We start from the raw sequence: 19,104 nt of genomic DNA, 5'->3' as shown, positions 1-19,104 counted from the left end.
TTCTGTTTTAATATGAGTATGATTATGTGGTTATGTATGATGATTGGAAATGATGTTTAATGATTCTAGAAGGTGGAAAAAGTGGAAGATTGCAACTAAATTCTGTTTTGGAAGAAATCTGGAAAATTAGGGTTCTTGGTTTTTCATTCTGTCCGAAATTTTTGGTCCTAGATAGAGGCCGAATTGGCCTTGGCTCAAAACATGAAAGTTGTAGGTATTGATGTTTTAAAGGTTCCTGTAAATTTCAGGTCAATTGGAGTAGTGTAGAATGAGATAAGCCGAAATTACTATTGCTGTTCTGGGTTCATCAGGATGTTAGAACTGCGTCTGAAATGGGTTGTTTTGACTGGAATTGTTTTGGATTTGGGTGTTGAGGTCGTCTGATGAAATGTATCTTGATGTCATAGCTAGCATATTCCTTTGGAATTTCTGCATTTGGACTTGTGTAGACTGAGTTGGACTAATTACAGCATAGTGTGATTTGTGAACCTGCAATTACGGTTCTGGTTTGTTATTTGGCATATTTGACTTAGTTGTGCTGGGATTTGGACTGAGTGACCTTCTACATTGTTGTAGCCCTATCTCTTAGCTTCGAAATGGTGGGTCTTACACCCTAATCCGATAATCGTAGTGCAAGTTGTGCCATTACCGCAAAATGACGTCAAAACTGTTTTCTGGTTTTGAGCTTAACTTTCATTTCCGGACTTTTCCCTAGCTTGACTTGTCTTTGTACTACTTGGAGCTTGCTGAATGGCTATTGGATGAACTTGTTGTTGTGTGTGTACCTTTGGGATTGGCTAAGGAAATAATGAAGCCATGATGGCTGGAAAAGTAAAGAAATTCAGGGGAAGTGCTGTCCGAACTTTGAAGGGATTTGTTTGCATTGAGTTTGTGATCTAAGACTTGGATTTGAGCAAGGCAATGTTATATGCTGGATGATTTCTGAGCCATGGAGGTGAGTGACCCTAAACTATTTCCAAAGTACTTGTGAAATGTTTCTTACATTATTTACTTTTGAACTGTTTCCAAAGCTACTTTTGAACTGTTTTCTTGCATATCATGCGTGTTTATATGAAAGTGTTCCTTGTTTGATATATTTCCTTGACTTCATGACTTGTATTATTGATTGATACCGTGTTACGTGCATTGAATGATTTCCAAAACGAGCTTTCTAGGCGAGTGTGTATTTTATCGCACTCGACCTAAATCAATGTGAAATTTTCATGATAAATGATTAAATGCTACTTGCGCATGAATGTAAGCCTTTTGGGCTGAACTGGCCATTGCCCCTTGTTACCGGTCGTCTCGAGCCAGAAACGGACTCGGTCGGGCGATTAGGGACCTGGGTGAACGTTTGGTATACTCGAGTATTACCTTTGTAGGTTGGTGGAGGTTGGTGGAAAATAATGCAATTTCAAATGAAAAAAAAAAGGAAATGACAGGAGAAGGAACGTATCTTTTCATGAATGTTACTATCGCTTTCCATTGTACATGTTTCTTGAATTATTGATACTCCATATTTAATGTTTTGTAAATGTTGTAATTGTTTCTGGACTTATAATTTGATTTATGACATCATTGAAAAGAAATATTGTTAAACCGATTTGATTACTGATTTTCTGGTTACTCGCTGAGCTTCTAGCTCACCCCAAAACTATTTTATTCCCCTCCACAGGGCTCAAAGCGAAGGAAGGCTTGTAGTACTTGTGCGCATGATTGGATGGCCTTTATGTTGTACAGTTTGGATTTGGAATCATTTTATGTATAGTTGAGAATTGTTTCCGCTTTGCTTTTGACATGTAATTATTGGAGAATTTATTGTAATATTTGAGGTTTATTCTTGTAATTCATTTGAGGATTGTAGTGAACGACTGAGTCCCGGCGAGAGCTGGGCAGGCGGCCCGCCGAACCCTCTGGTTCGCCTCAGGGGGAGGTGGGGCCGTGACAGTTGGTATCAGAGCTTAGGCTTCAGATCTCTGTAGTGTATCCTAGGCTTGAAGTTTAGGATGCCGGACTGTGGATTTGAATTGACTCTTGAGAGATTTTTGCGGGATGTCTTGACTTGATTGGTACAAGAGGGAATGTCAAGGACGACATTCTTTTAAGGAGGGGAGATTGTGACGCCCCGAAAAAAAATGATTTTGAGAACCCGGAAATTTTCTAATTTTCTAGGGTTTATTTTTTAAACGCCCGCCTTTTCTACATTTTCTTGATTAGAAAAATTCCCCAGATAAAGTTTATGAGCAAAAATAGTTTTAAAATCATTTTTCCAGTATCGGTTAGTTTTTGAGAAATTAAAAGCGTATTTTGGACGTGGGACCCGCAAGTGCGGTAAATGCATTATATTTTTGAGAACTTGTAGGAATTTTGTATTAAGTGATATTATTTTACAATGTGTTAAGATATTTGTATTGGAGAGACAAAAAGATAAGTTTTGAACCAAAAGGGTGACAAGTGTCATCTTCCTATTCAACCTTGACTTTGACCATTATTTCTTACCTTTATTAATACTCAATTTTGACCAAAAAATCACCTAAATTTCTGCAAGCTTGGCCGAACCTCTTGGAGCAAAAATGCAAGAAGAAAGCCTTCAACTCCAACTCCATTTCTTGCTCAATCTTGTGAATCAACCGTTAAACTTTCGAATTCCTCCACAAAAGTCACTTGTTTAGGAAGATTGAAGGTAGTGGTGGAGTGATTAGAGAAGGCAAAGGACTAAGCCATCAACTTTCTTGATATTTCAAGTTTCATGTCTAGCAATCCTTTCTTTGTTCTTGATTATACTAAATTAGTGACTTGTGATGGCTAAAGAGATGGTTTGATGGATTATATTTTGAGTTGTGGTTGGATGGATGAACTTTTATTATTTTTGGGGATTTTTCTGTTTTAATATGAGTATGATTATGTGGTTATGTATGATGATTGGAAATGATGTTTAATGATTCTAGAAGGTGGAAAAAGTGGAAGATTGCAACTAAATTCTGTTTTGGAAGAAATCTGGAAAATTAGGGTTCTTGGTTTTTCATTCTGTCCGAAATTTTTGGTCCTAGATAGAGGCCGAATTGGCCTTGGCTCAAAACATGAAAGTTGTAGGTATTGATGTTTTAAAGGTTCCTGTAAATTTCAGGTCAATTGGAGTAGTGTAGAATGAGATAAGCCGAAATTACTATTGCTGTTCTGGGTTCATCAGGATGTTAGAACTGCGTCTGAAATGGGTTGTTTTGACTGGAATTGTTTTGGATTTGGGTGTTGAGGTCGTCTGATGAAATGTATCTTGATGTCATAGCTACCATATTCCTTTGGAATTTCTGCATTTGGACTTGTGTAGACTGAGTTGGACTAATTACAGCATAGTGTGATTTGTGAACCTGCAATTACGGTTCTGGTTTGTTATTTGGCATATTTGACTTAGTTGTGCTGGGATTTGGACTGAGTGACCTTCTACATTGTTGTAGCCCTATCTCTTAGCTTCGAAATGGTGGGTCTTACACCCTAATCCGATAATCGTAGTGCAAGTTGTGCCATTACCGCAAAATGACGTCAAAACTGTTTTCTGGTTTTGAGCTTAACTTTCATTTCCGGACTTTTCCCTAGCTTGACTTGTCTTTGTACTACTTGGAGCTTGCTGAATGGCTATTGGATGAACTTGTTGTTGTGTGTGTACCTTTGGGATTGGCTAAGGAAATAATGAAGCCATGATGGCTGGAAAAGTAAAGAAATTCAGGGGAAGTGCTGTCCGAACTTTGAAGGGATTTGTTTGCATTGAGTTTGTGATCTAAGACTTGGATTTGAGCAAGGCAATGTTATATGCTGGATGATTTCTGAGCCATGGAGGTGAGTGACCCTAAACTATTTCCAAAGTACTTGTGAAATGTTTCTTACATTATTTACTTTTGAACTGTTTCCAAAGCTACTTTTGAACTGTTTTCTTGCATATCATGCGTGTTTATATGAAAGTGTTCCTTGTTTGATATATTTCCTTGACTTCATGACTTGTATTATTGATTGATACCGTGTTACGTGCATTGAATGATTTCCAAAACGAGCTTTCTAGGCGAGTGTGTATTTTATCGCACTCGACCTAAATCAATGTGAAATTTTCATGATAAATGATTAAATGCTACTTGCGCATGAATGTAAGCCTTTTGGGCTGAACTGGCCATTGCCCCTTGTTACCGGTCGTCTCGAGCCAGAAACGGACTCGGTCGGGCGATTAGGGACCTGGGTGAACGTTTGGTATACTCGAGTATTACCTTTGTAGGTTGGTGGAGGTTGGTGGAAAATGATGCAATTTCAAATGAAAAAAAAAAGGAAATGACAGGAGAAGGAACGTATCTTTTCATGAATGTTACTATCGCTTTCCATTGTACATGTTTCTTGAATTATTGATACTCCATATTTAATGTTTTGTAAATGTTGTAATTGTTTCTGGACTTATAATTTGATTTATGACATCATTGAAAAGAAATATTGTTAAACCGATTTGATTACTGATTTTCTGGTTACTCGCTGAGCTTCTAGCTCACCCCAAAACTATTTTATTCCCCTCCACAGGGCTCAAAGCGAAGGAAGGCTTGTAGTACTTGTGCGCATGATTGGATGGCCTTTATGTTGTACAGTTTGGATTTGGAATCATTTTATGTATAGTTGAGAATTGTTTCCGCTTTGCTTTTGACATGTAATTATTGGAGAATTTATTGTAATATTTGAGGTTTATTCTTGTAATTCATTTGAGGATTGTAGTGAACGACTGAGTCCCGGCGAGAGCTGGGCAGGCGGCCCGCCGAACCCTCTGGTTCGCCTCAGGGGGAGGTGGGGCCGTGACAGTTGGTATCAGAGCTTAGGCTTCAGATCTCTGTAGTGTATCCTAGGCTTGAAGTTTAGGATGCCGGACTGTGGATTTGAATTGACTCTTGAGAGATTTTTGCGGGATGTCTTGACTTGATTGGTACAAGAGGGAATGTCAAGGACGACATTCTTTTAAGGAGGGGAGATTGTGACGCCCCGAAAAAAAATGATTTTGAGAACCCGGAAATTTTCTAATTTTCTAGGGTTTATTTTTTAAACGCCCGCCTTTTCTACATTTTCTTGATTAGAAAAATTCCCCAGATAAAGTTTATGAGCAAAAATAGTTTTAAAATCATTTTTCCAGTATCGGTTAGTTTTTGAGAAATTAAAAGCGTATTTTGGACGTGGGACCCGCAAGTGCGGTAAATGCATTATATTTTTGAGAACTTGTAGGAATTTTGTATTAAGTGATATTATTTTACAATGTGTTAAGATATTTGTATTGGAGAGACAAAAAGATAAGTTTTGAACCAAAAGGGTGACAAGTGTCATCTTCCTATTCAACCTTGACTTTGACCATTATTTCTTACCTTTATTAATACTCAATTTTGACCAAAAAATCACCTAAATTTCTGCAAGCTTGGCCGAACCTCTTGGAGCAAAAATGCAAGAAGAAAGCCTTCAACTCCAACTCCATTTCTTGCTCAATCTTGTGAATCAACCGTTAAACTTTCGAATTCCTCCACAAAAGTCACTTGTTTAGGAAGATTGAAGGTAGTGGTGGAGTGATTAGAGAAGGCAAAGGACTAAGCCATCAACTTTCTTGATATTTCAAGGTTCATGTCTAGCAATCCTTTCTTTGTTCTTGATTATACTAAATTAGTGACTTGTGATGGCTAAAGAGATGGTTTGATGGATTATATTTTGAGTTGTGGTTGGATGGATGAACTTTTATTATTTTTGGGGATTTTTCTGTTTTAATATGAGTATGATTATGTGGTTATGTATGATGATTGGAAATGATGTTTAATGATTCTAGAAGGTGGAAAAAGTGGAAGATTGCAACTAAATTCTGTTTTGGAAGAAATCTGGAAAATTAGGGTTCTTGGTTTTTCATTCTGTCCGAAATTTTTGGTCCTAGATAGAGGCCGAATTGGCCTTGGCTCAAAACATGAAAGTTGTAGGTATTGATGTTTTAAAGGTTCCTGTAAATTTCAGGTCAATTGGAGTAGTGTAGAATGAGATAAGCCGAAATTACTATTGCTGTTCTGGGTTCATCAGGATGTTAGAACTGCGTCTGAAATGGGTTGTTTTGACTGGAATTGTTTTGGATTTGGGTGTTGAGGTCGTCTGATGAAATGTATCTTGATGTCATAGCTACCATATTCCTTTGGAATTTCTGCATTTGGACTTGTGTAGACTGAGTTGGACTAATTACAGCATAGTGTGATTTGTGAACCTGCAATTACGGTTCTGGTTTGTTATTTGGCATATTTGACTTAGTTGTGCTGGGATTTGGACTGAGTGACCTTCTACATTGTTGTAGCCCTATCTCTTAGCTTCGAAATGGTGGGTCTTACACCCTAATCCGATAATCGTAGTGCAAGTTGTGCCATTACCGCAAAATGACGTCAAAACTGTTTTCTGGTTTTGAGCTTAACTTTCATTTCCGGACTTTTCCCTAGCTTGACTTGTCTTTGTACTACTTGGAGCTTGCTGAATGGCTATTGGATGAACTTGTTGTTGTGTGTGTACCTTTGGGATTGGCTAAGGAAATAATGAAGCCATGATGGCTGGAAAAGTAAAGAAATTCAGGGGAAGTGCTGTCCGAACTTTGAAGGGATTTGTTTGCATTGAGTTTGTGATCTAAGACTTGGATTTGAGCAAGGCAATGTTATATGCTGGATGATTTCTGAGCCATGGAGGTGAGTGACCCTAAACTATTTCCAAAGTACTTGTGAAATGTTTCTTACATTATTTACTTTTGAACTGTTTCCAAAGCTACTTTTGAACTGTTTTCTTGCATATCATGCGTGTTTATATGAAAGTGTTCCTTGTTTGATATATTTCCTTGACTTCATGACTTGTATTATTGATTGATACCGTGTTACGTGCATTGAATGATTTCCAAAACGAGCTTTCTAGGCGAGTGTGTATTTTATCGCACTCGACCTAAATCAATGTGAAATTTTCATGATAAATGATTAAATGCTACTTGCGCATGAATGTAAGCCTTTTGGGCTGAACTGGCCATTGCCCCTTGTTACCGGTCGTCTCGAGCCAGAAACGGACTCGGTCGGGCGATTAGGGACCTGGGTGAACGTTTGGTATACTCGAGTATTACCTTTGTAGGTTGGTGGAGGTTGGTGGAAAATGATGCAATTTCAAATGAAAAAAAAAAGGAAATGACAGGAGAAGGAACGTATCTTTTCATGAATGTTACTATCGCTTTCCATTGTACATGTTTCTTGAATTATTGATACTCCATATTTAATGTTTTGTAAATGTTGTAATTGTTTCTGGACTTATAATTTGATTTATGACATCATTGAAAAGAAATATTGTTAAACCGATTTGATTACTGATTTTCTGGTTACTCGCTGAGCTTCTAGCTCACCCCAAAACTATTTTATTCCCCTCCACAGGGCTCAAAGCGAAGGAAGGCTTGTAGTACTTGTGCGCATGATTGGATGGCCTTTATGTTGTACAGTTTGGATTTGGAATCATTTTATGTATAGTTGAGAATTGTTTCCGCTTTGCTTTTGACATGTAATTATTGGAGAATTTATTGTAATATTTGAGGTTTATTCTTGTAATTCATTTGAGGATTGTAGTGAACGACTGAGTCCCGGCGAGAGCTGGGCAGGCGGCCCGCCGAACCCTCTGGTTCGCCTCAGGGGGAGGTGGGGCCGTGACAGTTGGTATCAGAGCTTAGGCTTCAGATCTCTGTAGTGTATCCTAGGCTTGAAGTTTAGGATGCCGGACTGTGGATTTGAATTGACTCTTGAGAGATTTTTGCGGGATGTCTTGACTTGATTGGTACAAGAGGGAATGTCAAGGACGACATTCTTTTAAGGAGGGGAGATTGTGACGCCCCGAAAAAAAATGATTTTGAGAACCCGGAAATTTTCTAATTTTCTAGGGTTTATTTTTTAAACGCCCGCCTTTTCTACATTTTCTTGATTAGAAAAATTCCCCAGATAAAGTTTATGAGCAAAAATAGTTTTAAAATCATTTTTCCAGTATCGGTTAGTTTTTGAGAAATTAAAAGCGTATTTTGGACGTGGGACCCGCAAGTGCGGTAAATGCATTATATTTTTGAGAACTTGTAGGAATTTTGTATTAAGTGATATTATTTTACAATGTGTTAAGATATTTGTATTGGAGAGACAAAAAGATAAGTTTTGAACCAAAAGGGTGACAAGTGTCATCTTCCTATTCAACCTTGACTTTGACCATTATTTCTTACCTTTATTAATACTCAATTTTGACCAAAAAATCACCTAAATTTCTGCAAGCTTGGCCGAACCTCTTGGAGCAAAAATGCAAGAAGAAAGCCTTCAACTCCAACTCCATTTCTTGCTCAATCTTGTGAATCAACCGTTAAACTTTCGAATTCCTCCACAAAAGTCACTTGTTTAGGAAGATTGAAGGTAGTGGTGGAGTGATTAGAGAAGGCAAAGGACTAAGCCATCAACTTTCTTGATATTTCAAGGTTCATGTCTAGCAATCCTTTCTTTGTTCTTGATTATACTAAATTAGTGACTTGTGATGGCTAAAGAGATGGTTTGATGGATTATATTTTGAGTTGTGGTTGGATGGATGAACTTTTATTATTTTTGGGGATTTTTCTGTTTTAATATGAGTATGATTATGTGGTTATGTATGATGATTGGAAATGATGTTTAATGATTCTAGAAGGTGGAAAAAGTGGAAGATTGCAACTAAATTCTGTTTTGGAAGAAATCTGGAAAATTAGGGTTCTTGGTTTTTCATTCTGTCCGAAATTTTTGGTCCTAGATAGAGGCCGAATTGGCCTTGGCTCAAAACATGAAAGTTGTAGGTATTGATGTTTTAAAGGTTCCTGTAAATTTCAGGTCAATTGGAGTAGTGTAGAATGAGATAAGCCGAAATTACTATTGCTGTTCTGGGTTCATCAGGATGTTAGAACTGCGTCTGAAATGGGTTGTTTTGACTGGAATTGTTTTGGATTTGGGTGTTGAGGTCGTCTGATGAAATGTATCTTGATGTCATAGCTACCATATTCCTTTGGAATTTCTGCATTTGGACTTGTGTAGACTGAGTTGGACTAATTACAGCATAGTGTGATTTGTGAACCTGCAATTACGGTTCTGGTTTGTTATTTGGCATATTTGACTTAGTTGTGCTGGGATTTGGACTGAGTGACCTTCTACATTGTTGTAGCCCTATCTCTTAGCTTCGAAATGGTGGGTCTTACACCCTAATCCGATAATCGTAGTGCAAGTTGTGCCATTACCGCAAAATGACGTCAAAACTGTTTTCTGGTTTTGAGCTTAACTTTCATTTCCGGACTTTTCCCTAGCTTGACTTGTCTTTGTACTACTTGGAGCTTGCTGAATGGCTATTGGATGAACTTGTTGTTGTGTGTGTACCTTTGGGATTGGCTAAGGAAATAATGAAGCCATGATGGCTGGAAAAGTAAAGAAATTCAGGGGAAGTGCTGTCCGAACTTTGAAGGGATTTGTTTGCATTGAGTTTGTGATCTAAGACTTGGATTTGAGCAAGGCAATGTTATATGCTGGATGATTTCTGAGCCATGGAGGTGAGTGACCCTAAACTATTTCCAAAGTACTTGTGAAATGTTTCTTACATTATTTACTTTTGAACTGTTTCCAAAGCTACTTTTGAACTGTTTTCTTGCATATCATGCGTGTTTATATGAAAGTGTTCCTTGTTTGATATATTTCCTTGACTTCATGACTTGTATTATTGATTGATACCGTGTTACGTGCATTGAATGATTTCCAAAACGAGCTTTCTAGGCGAGTGTGTATTTTATCGCACTCGACCTAAATCAATGTGAAATTTTCATGATAAATGATTAAATGCTACTTGCGCATGAATGTAAGCCTTTTGGGCTGAACTGGCCATTGCCCCTTGTTACCGGTCGTCTCGAGCCAGAAACGGACTCGGTCGGGCGATTAGGGACCTGGGTGAACGTTTGGTATACTCGAGTATTACCTTTGTAGGTTGGTGGAGGTTGGTGGAAAATGATGCAATTTCAAATGAAAAAAAAAAGGAAATGACAGGAGAAGGAACGTATCTTTTCATGAATGTTACTATCGCTTTCCATTGTACATGTTTCTTGAATTATTGATACTCCATATTTAATGTTTTGTAAATGTTGTAATTGTTTCTGGACTTATAATTTGATTTATGACATCATTGAAAAGAAATATTGTTAAACCGATTTGATTACTGATTTTCTGGTTACTCGCTGAGCTTCTAGCTCACCCCAAAACTATTTTATTCCCCTCCACAGGGCTCAAAGCGAAGGAAGGCTTGTAGTACTTGTGCGCATGATTGGATGGCCTTTATGTTGTACAGTTTGGATTTGGAATCATTTTATGTATAGTTGAGAATTGTTTCCGCTTTGCTTTTGACATGTAATTATTGGAGAATTTATTGTAATATTTGAGGTTTATTCTTGTAATTCATTTGAGGATTGTAGTGAACGACTGAGTCCCGGCGAGAGCTGGGCAGGCGGCCCGCCGAACCCTCTGGTTCGCCTCAGGGGGAGGTGGGGCCGTGACAGTTGGTATCAGAGCTTAGGCTTCAGATCTCTGTAGTGTATCCTAGGCTTGAAGTTTAGGATGCCGGACTGTGGATTTGAATTGACTCTTGAGAGATTTTTGCGGGATGTCTTGACTTGATTGGTACAAGAGGGAATGTCAAGGACGACATTCTTTTAAGGAGGGGAGATTGTGACGCCCCGAAAAAAAATGATTTTGAGAACCCGGAAATTTTCTAATTTTCTAGGGTTTATTTTTTAAACGCCCGCCTTTTCTACATTTTCTTGATTAGAAAAATTCCCCAGATAAAGTTTATGAGCAAAAATAGTTTTAAAATCATTTTTCCAGTATCGGTTAGTTTTTGAGAAATTAAAAGCGTATTTTGGACGTGGGACCCGCAAGTGCGGTAAATGCATTATATTTTTGAGAACTTGTAGGAATTTTGTATTAAGTGATATTATTTTACAATGTGTTAAGATATTTGTATTGGAGAGACAAAAAGATAAGTTTTGAACCAAAAGGGTGACAAGTGTCATCTTCCTATTCAACCTTGACTTTGACCATTATTTCTTACCTTTATTAATACTCAATTTTGACCAAAAAATCACCTAAATTTCTGCAAGCTTGGCCGAACCTCTTGGAGCAAAAATGCAAGAAGAAAGCCTTCAACTCCAACTCCATTTCTTGCTCAATCTTGTGAATCAACCGTTAAACTTTCGAATTCCTCCACAAAAGTCACTTGTTTAGGAAGATTGAAGGTAGTGGTGGAGTGATTAGAGAAGGCAAAGGACTAAGCCATCAACTTTCTTGATATTTCAAGGTTCATGTCTAGCAATCCTTTCTTTGTTCTTGATTATACTAAATTAGTGACTTGTGATGGCTAAAGAGATGGTTTGATGGATTATATTTTGAGTTGTGGTTGGATGGATGAACTTTTATTATTTTTGGGGATTTTTCTGTTTTAATATGAGTATGATTATGTGGTTATGTATGATGATTGGAAATGATGTTTAATGATTCTAGAAGGTGGAAAAAGTGGAAGATTGCAACTAAATTCTGTTTTGGAAGAAATCTGGAAAATTAGGGTTCTTGGTTTTTCATTCTGTCCGAAATTTTTGGTCCTAGATAGAGGCCGAATTGGCCTTGGCTCAAAACATGAAAGTTGTAGGTATTGATGTTTTAAAGGTTCCTGTAAAATTTCAGGTCAATTGGAGTAGTGTAGAATGAGATAAGCCGAAATTACTATTGCTGTTCTGGGTTCATCAGGATGTTAGAACTGCGTCTGAAATGGGTTGTTTTGACTGGAATTGTTTTGGATTTGGGTGTTGAGGTCGTCTGATGAAATGTATCTTGATGTCATAGCTACCATATTCCTTTGGAATTTCTGCATTTGGACTTGTGTAGACTGAGTTGGACTAATTACAGCATAGTGTGATTTGTGAACCTGCAATTACGGTTCTGGTTTGTTATTTGGCATATTTGACTTAGTTGTGCTGGGATTTGGACTGAGTGACCTTCTACATTGTTGTAGCCCTATCTCTTAGCTTCGAAATGGTGGGTCTTACACCCTAATCCGATAATCGTAGTGCAAGTTGTGCCATTACCGCAAAATGACGTCAAAACTGTTTTCTGGTTTTGAGCTTAACTTTCATTTCCGGACTTTTCCCTAGCTTGACTTGTCTTTGTACTACTTGGAGCTTGCTGAATGGCTATTGGATGAACTTGTTGTTGTGTGTGTACCTTTGGGATTGGCTAAGGAAATAATGAAGCCATGATGGCTGGAAAAGTAAAGAAATTCAGGGGAAGTGCTGTCCGAACTTTGAAGGGATTTGTTTGCATTGAGTTTGTGATCTAAGACTTGGATTTGAGCAAGGCAATGTTATATGCTGGATGATTTCTGAGCCATGGAGGTGAGTGACCCTAAACTATTTCCAAAGTACTTGTGAAATGTTTCTTACATTATTTACTTTTGAACTGTTTCCAAAGCTACTTTTGAACTGTTTTCTTGCATATCATGCGTGTTTATATGAAAGTGTTCCTTGTTTGATATATTTCCTTGACTTCATGACTTGTATTATTGATTGATACCGTGTTACGTGCATTGAATGATTTCCAAAACGAGCTTTCTAGGCGAGTGTGTATTTTATCGCACTCGACCTAAATCAATGTGAAATTTTCATGATAAATGATTAAATGCTACTTGCGCATGAATGTAAGCCTTTTGGGCTGAACTGGCCATTGCCCCTTGTTACCGGTCGTCTCGAGCCAGAAACGGACTCGGTCGGGCGATTAGGGACCTGGGTGAACGTTTGGTATACTCGAGTATTACCTTTGTAGGTTGGTGGAGGTTGGTGGAAAATGATGCAATTTCAAATGAAAAAAAAAAGGAAATGACAGGAGAAGGAACGTATCTTTTCATGAATGTTACTATCGCTTTCCATTGTACATGTTTCTTGAATTATTGATACTCCATATTTAATGTTTTGTAAATGTTGTAATTGTTTCTGGACTTATAATTTGATTTATGACATCATTGAAAAGAAATATTGTTAAACCGATTTGATTACTGATTTTCTGGTTACTCGCTGAGCTTCTAGCTCACCCCAAAACTATTTTATTCCCCTCCACAGGGCTCAAAGCGAAGGAAGGCTTGTAGTACTTGTGCGCATGATTGGATGGCCTTTATGTTGTACAGTTTGGATTTGGAATCATTTTATGTATAGTTGAGAATTGTTTCCGCTTTGCTTTTGACATGTAATTATTGGAGAATTTATTGTAATATTTGAGGTTTATTCTTGTAATTCATTTGAGGATTGTAGTGAACGACTGAGTCCCGGCGAGAGCTGGGCAGGCGGCCCGCCGAACCCTCTGGTTCGCCTCAGGGGGAGGTGGGGCCGTGACAGTTGGTATCAGAGCTTAGGCTTCAGATCTCTGTAGTGTATCCTAGGCTTGAAGTTTAGGATGCCGGACTGTGGATTTGAATTGACTCTTGAGAGATTTTTGCGGGATGTCTTGACTTGATTGGTACAAGAGGGAATGTCAAGGACGACATTCTTTTAAGGAGGGGAGATTGTGACGCCCCGAAAAAAAATGATTTTGAGAACCCGGAAATTTTCTAATTTTCTAGGGTTTATTTTTTAAACGCCCGCCTTTTCTACATTTTCTTGATTAGAAAAATTCCCCAGATAAAGTTTATGAGCAAAAATAGTTTTAAAATCATTTTTCCAGTATCGGTTAGTTTTTGAGAAATTAAAAGCGTATTTTGGACGTGGGACCCGCAAGTGCGGTAAATGCATTATATTTTTGAGAACTTGTAGGAATTTTGTATTAAGTGATATTATTTTACAATGTGTTAAGATATTTGTATTGGAGAGACAAAAAGATAAGTTTTGAACCAAAAGGGTGACAAGTGTCATCTTCCTATTCAACCTTGACTTTGACCATTATTTCTTACCTTTATTAATACTCAATTTTGACCAAAAAATCACCTAAATTTCTGCAAGCTTGGCCGAACCTCTTGGAGCAAAAATGCAAGAAGAAAGCCTTCAACTCCAACTCCATTTCTTGCTCAATCTTGTGAATCAACCGTTAAACTTTCGAATTCCTCCACAAAAGTCACTTGTTTAGGAAGATTGAAGGTAGTGGTGGAGTGATTAGAGAAGGCAAAGGACTAAGCCATCAACTTTCTTGATATTTCAAGGTTCATGTCTAGCAATCCTTTCTTTGTTCTTGATTATACTAAATTAGTGACTTGTGATGGCTAAAGAGATGGTTTGATGGATTATATTTTGAGTTGTGGTTGGATGGATGAACTTTTATTATTTTTGGGGATTTTTCTGTTTTAATATGAGTATGATTATGTGGTTATGTATGATGATTGGAAATGATGTTTAATGATTCTAGAAGGTGGAAAAAGTGGAAGATTGCAACTAAATTCTGTTTTGGAAGAAATCTGGAAAATTAGGGTTCTTGGTTTTTCATTCTGTCCGAAATTTTTGGTCCTAGATAGAGGCCGAATTGGCCTTGGCTCAAAACATGAAAGTTGTAGGTATTGATGTTTTAAAGGTTCCTGTAAAATTTCAGGTCAATTGGAGTAGTGTAGAATGAGATAAGCCGAAATTACTATTGCTGTTCTGGGTTCATCAGGATGTTAGAACTGCGTCTGAAATGGGTTGTTTTGACTGGAATTGTTTTGGATTTGGGTGTTGAGGTCGTCTGATGAAATGTATCTTGATGTCATAGCTACCATATTCCTTTGGAATTTCTGCATTTGGACTTGTGTAGACTGAGTTGGACTAATTACAGCATAGTGTGATTTGTGAACCTGCAATTACGGTTCTGGTTTGTTATTTGGCATATTTGACTTAGTTGTGCTGGGATTTGGACTGAGTGACCTTCTACATTGTTGTAGCCCTATCTCTTAGCTTCGAAATGGTGGGTCTTACACCCTAATCCGATAATCGTAGTGCAAGTTGTGCCATTACCGCAAAATGACGTCAAAACTGTTTTCTGGTTTTGAGCTTAACTTTCATTTCCGGACTTTTCCCTAGCTTGACTTGTCTTTGTACTACTTGGAGCTTGCTGAATGGCTATTGGATGAACTTGTTGTTGTGTGTGTACCTTTGGGATTGGCTAAGGAAATAATGAAGCCATGATGGCTGGAAAAGTAAAGAAATTCAGGGGAAGTGCTGTCCGAACTTTGAAGGGATTTGTTTGCATTGAGTTTGTGATCTAAGACTTGGATTTGAGCAAGGCAATGTTATATGCTGGATGATTTCTGAGCCATGGAGGTGAGTGACCCTAAACTATTTCCAAAGTACTTGTGAAATGTTTCTTACATTATTTACTTTTGAACTGTTTCCAAAGCTACTTTTGAACTGTTTTCTTGCATATCATGCGTGTTTATATGAAAGTGTTCCTTGTTTGATATATTTCCTTGACTTCATGACTTGTATTATTGATTGATACCGTGTTACGTGCATTGAATGATTTCCAAAACGAGCTTTCTAGGCGAGTGTGTATTTTATCGCACTCGACCTAAATCAATGTGAAATTTTCATGATAAATGATTAAATGCTACTTGCGCATGAATGTAAGCCTTTTGGGCTGAACTGGCCATTGCCCCTTGTTACCGGTCGTCTCGAGCCAGAAACGGACTCGGTCGGGCGATTAGGGACCTGGGTGAACGTTTGGTATACTCGAGTATTACCTTTGTAGGTTGGTGGAGGTTGGTGGAAAATGATGCAATTTCAAATGAAAAAAAAAAGGAAATGACAGGAGAACGAACGTATCTTTTCATGAATGTTACTATCGCTTTCCATTGTACATGTTTCTTGAATTATTGATACTCCATATTTAATGTTTTGTAAATGTTGTAATTGTTTCTGGACTTATAATTTGATTTATGACATCATTGAAAAGAAATATTGTTAAACCGATTTGATTACTGATTTTCTGGTTACTCGCTGAGCTTCTAGCTCACCCCAAAACTATTTTATTCCCCTCCACAGGGCTCAAAGCGAAGGAAGGCTTGTAGTACTTGTGCGCATGATTGGATGGCCTTTATGTTGTACAGTTTGGATTTGGAATCATTTTATGTATAGTTGAGAATTGTTTCCGCTTTGCTTTTGACATGTAATTATTGGAGAATTTATTGTAATATTTGAGGTTTATTCTTGTAATTCATTTGAGGATTGTAGTGAACGACTGAGTCCCGGCGAGAGCTGGGCAGGCGGCCCGCCGAACCCTCTGGTTCGCCTCAGGGGGAGGTGGGGCCGTGACAGTTGGTATCAGAGCTTAGGCTTCAGATCTCTGTAGTGTATCCTAGGCTTGAAGTTTAGGATGCCGGACTGTGGGTTTGAATTGACTCTTGAGAGATTTTTGCGGGATGTCTTGACTTGATTGGTACAAGAGGGAATGTCGAGGACGACATTCTTTTAAGGAGGGGAGATTGTGACGCCCCGAAAAAAAATGATTTTGAGAACCCGGAAATTTTCTAATTTTCTAGGGTTTATTTTTTAAACGCCCGCCTTTTCTACATTTTCTTGATTAGAAAAATTCCCCAGATAAAGTTTATGAGCAAAAATAGTTTTAAAATCATTTTTCCAGTATCGGTTAGTTTTTGAGAAATTAAAAGCGTATTTTGGACGTGGGACCCGCAAGTGCGGTAAATGCATTATATTTTTGAGAACTTGTAGGAATTTTGTATTAAGTGATATTATTTTACAATGTGTTAAGATATTTGTATTGGAGAGACAAAAAGATAAGTTTTGAACCAAAAGGGTGACAAGTGTCATCTTCCTATTCAACCTTGACTTTGACCATTATTTCTTACCTTTATTAATACTCAATTTTGACCAAAAAATCACCTAAATTTCTGCAAGCTTGGCCGAACCTCTTGGAGCAAAAATGCAAGAAGAAAGCCTTCAACTCCAACTCCATTTCTTGCTCAATCTTGTGAATCAACCGTTAAACTTTCGAATTCCTCCACAAAAGTCACTTGTTTAGGAAGATTGAAGGTAGTGGTGGAGTGATTAGAGAAGGCAAAGGACTAAGCCATCAACTTTCTTGATATTTCAAGGTTCATGTCTAGCAATCCTTTCTTTGTTCTTGATTATACTAAATTAGTGACTTGTGATGGCTAAAGAGATGGTTTGATGGATTATATTTTGAGTTGTGGTTGGATGGATGAACTTTTATTATTTTTGGGGATTTTTCTGTTTTAATATGAGTATGATTATGTGGTTATGTATGATGATTGGAAATGATGTTTAATGATTCTAGAAGGTGGAAAAAGTGGAAGATTGCAAGTAAATTCTGTTTTGGAAGAAATCTGGAAAATTAGGGTTCTTGGTTTTTCATTCTGTCCGAAATTTTTGGTCCTAGATAGAGGCCGAATTGGCCTTGGCTCAAAACATGAAAGTTGTAGGTATTGATGTTTTAAAGGTTCCTGTAAAATTTCAGGTCAATTGGAGTAGTGTAGAATGAGATAAGCCGAAATTACTATTGCTGTTCTGGGTTCATCAGGATGTTAGAACTGCGTCTGAAATGGGTTGTTTTGACTGGAATTGTTTTGGATTTGGGTGTTGAGGTCGTCTGATGAAATGTATCTTGATGTCATAGCTACCATATTCCTTTGGAATTTCTGCATTTGGACTTGTGTAGACTGAGTTGGACTAATTACAGCATAGTGTGATTTGTGAACCTGCAATTACGGTTCTGGTTTGTTATTTGGCATATTTGACTTAGTTGTGCTGGGATTTGGACTGAGTGACCTTCTACATTGTTGTAGCCCTATCTCTTAGCTTCGAAATGGTGGGTCTTACACCCTAATCCGATAATCGTAGTGCAAGTTGTGCCATTACCGCAAAATGACGTCAAAACTGTTTTCTGGTTTTGAGCTTAACTTTCATTTCCGGACTTTTCCCTAGCTTGACTTGTCTTTGTACTACTTGGAGCTTGCTGAATGGCTATTGGATGAACTTGTTGTTGTGTGTGTACCTTTGGGATTGGCTAAGGAAATAATGAAGCCATGATGGCTGGAAAAGTAAAGAAATTCAGGGGAAGTGCTGTCCGAACTTTGAAGGGATTTGTTTGCATTGAGTTTGTGATCTAAGACTTGGATTTGAGCAAGGCAATGTTATATGCTGGATGATTTCTGAGCCATGGAGGTGAGTGACCCTAAACTATTTCCAAAGTACTTGTGAAATGTTTCTTACATTATTTACTTTTGAACTGTTTCCAAAGCTACTTTTGAACTGTTTTCTTGCATATCATGCGTGTTTATATGAAAGTGTTCCTTGTTTGATATATTTCCTTGACTTCATGACTTGTATTATTGATTGATACCGTGTTACGTGCATTGAATGATTTCCAAAACGAGCTTTCTAGGCGAGTGTGTATTTTATCGCACTCGACCTAAATCAATGTGAAATTTTCATGATAAATGATTAAATGCTACTTGCGCATGAATGTAAGCCTTTTGGGCTGAACTGGCCATTGCCCCTTGTTACCGGTCGTCTCGAGCCAGAAACGGACTCGGTCGGGCGATTAGGGACCTGGGTGAACGTTTGGTATACTCGAGTATTACCTTTGTAGGTTGGTGGAGGTTGGTGGAAAATGATGCAATTTCAAATGAAAAAAAAAGGAAATGACAGGAGAACGAACGTATCTTTTCATGAATGTTACTATCGCTTTCCATTGTACATGTTTCTTGAATTATTGATACTCCATATTTAATGTTTTGTAAATGTTGTAATTGTTTCTGGACTTATAATTTGATTTATGACATCATTGAAAAGAAATATTGTTAAACCGATTTGATTACTGATTTTCTGGTTACTCGCTGAGCTTCTAGCTCACCCCAAAACTATTTTATTCCCCTCCACAGGGCTCAAAGCGAAGGAAGGCTTGTAGTACTTGTGCGCATGATTGGATGGCCTTTATGTTGTACAGTTTGGATTTGGAATCATTTTATGTATAGTTGAGAATTGTTTCCGCTTTGCTTTTGACATGTAATTATTGGAGAATTTATTGTAATATT

The sequence above is a fragment of the Coffea arabica genome, chromosome 8e, assembly GCF_036785885.1.
Source record: "Coffea arabica cultivar ET-39 chromosome 8e, Coffea Arabica ET-39 HiFi, whole genome shotgun sequence".
Lineage (NCBI taxonomy): Eukaryota > Viridiplantae > Streptophyta > Magnoliopsida > Gentianales > Rubiaceae > Coffea > Coffea arabica.
This window is presented reverse-complemented; position numbering follows the sequence as displayed.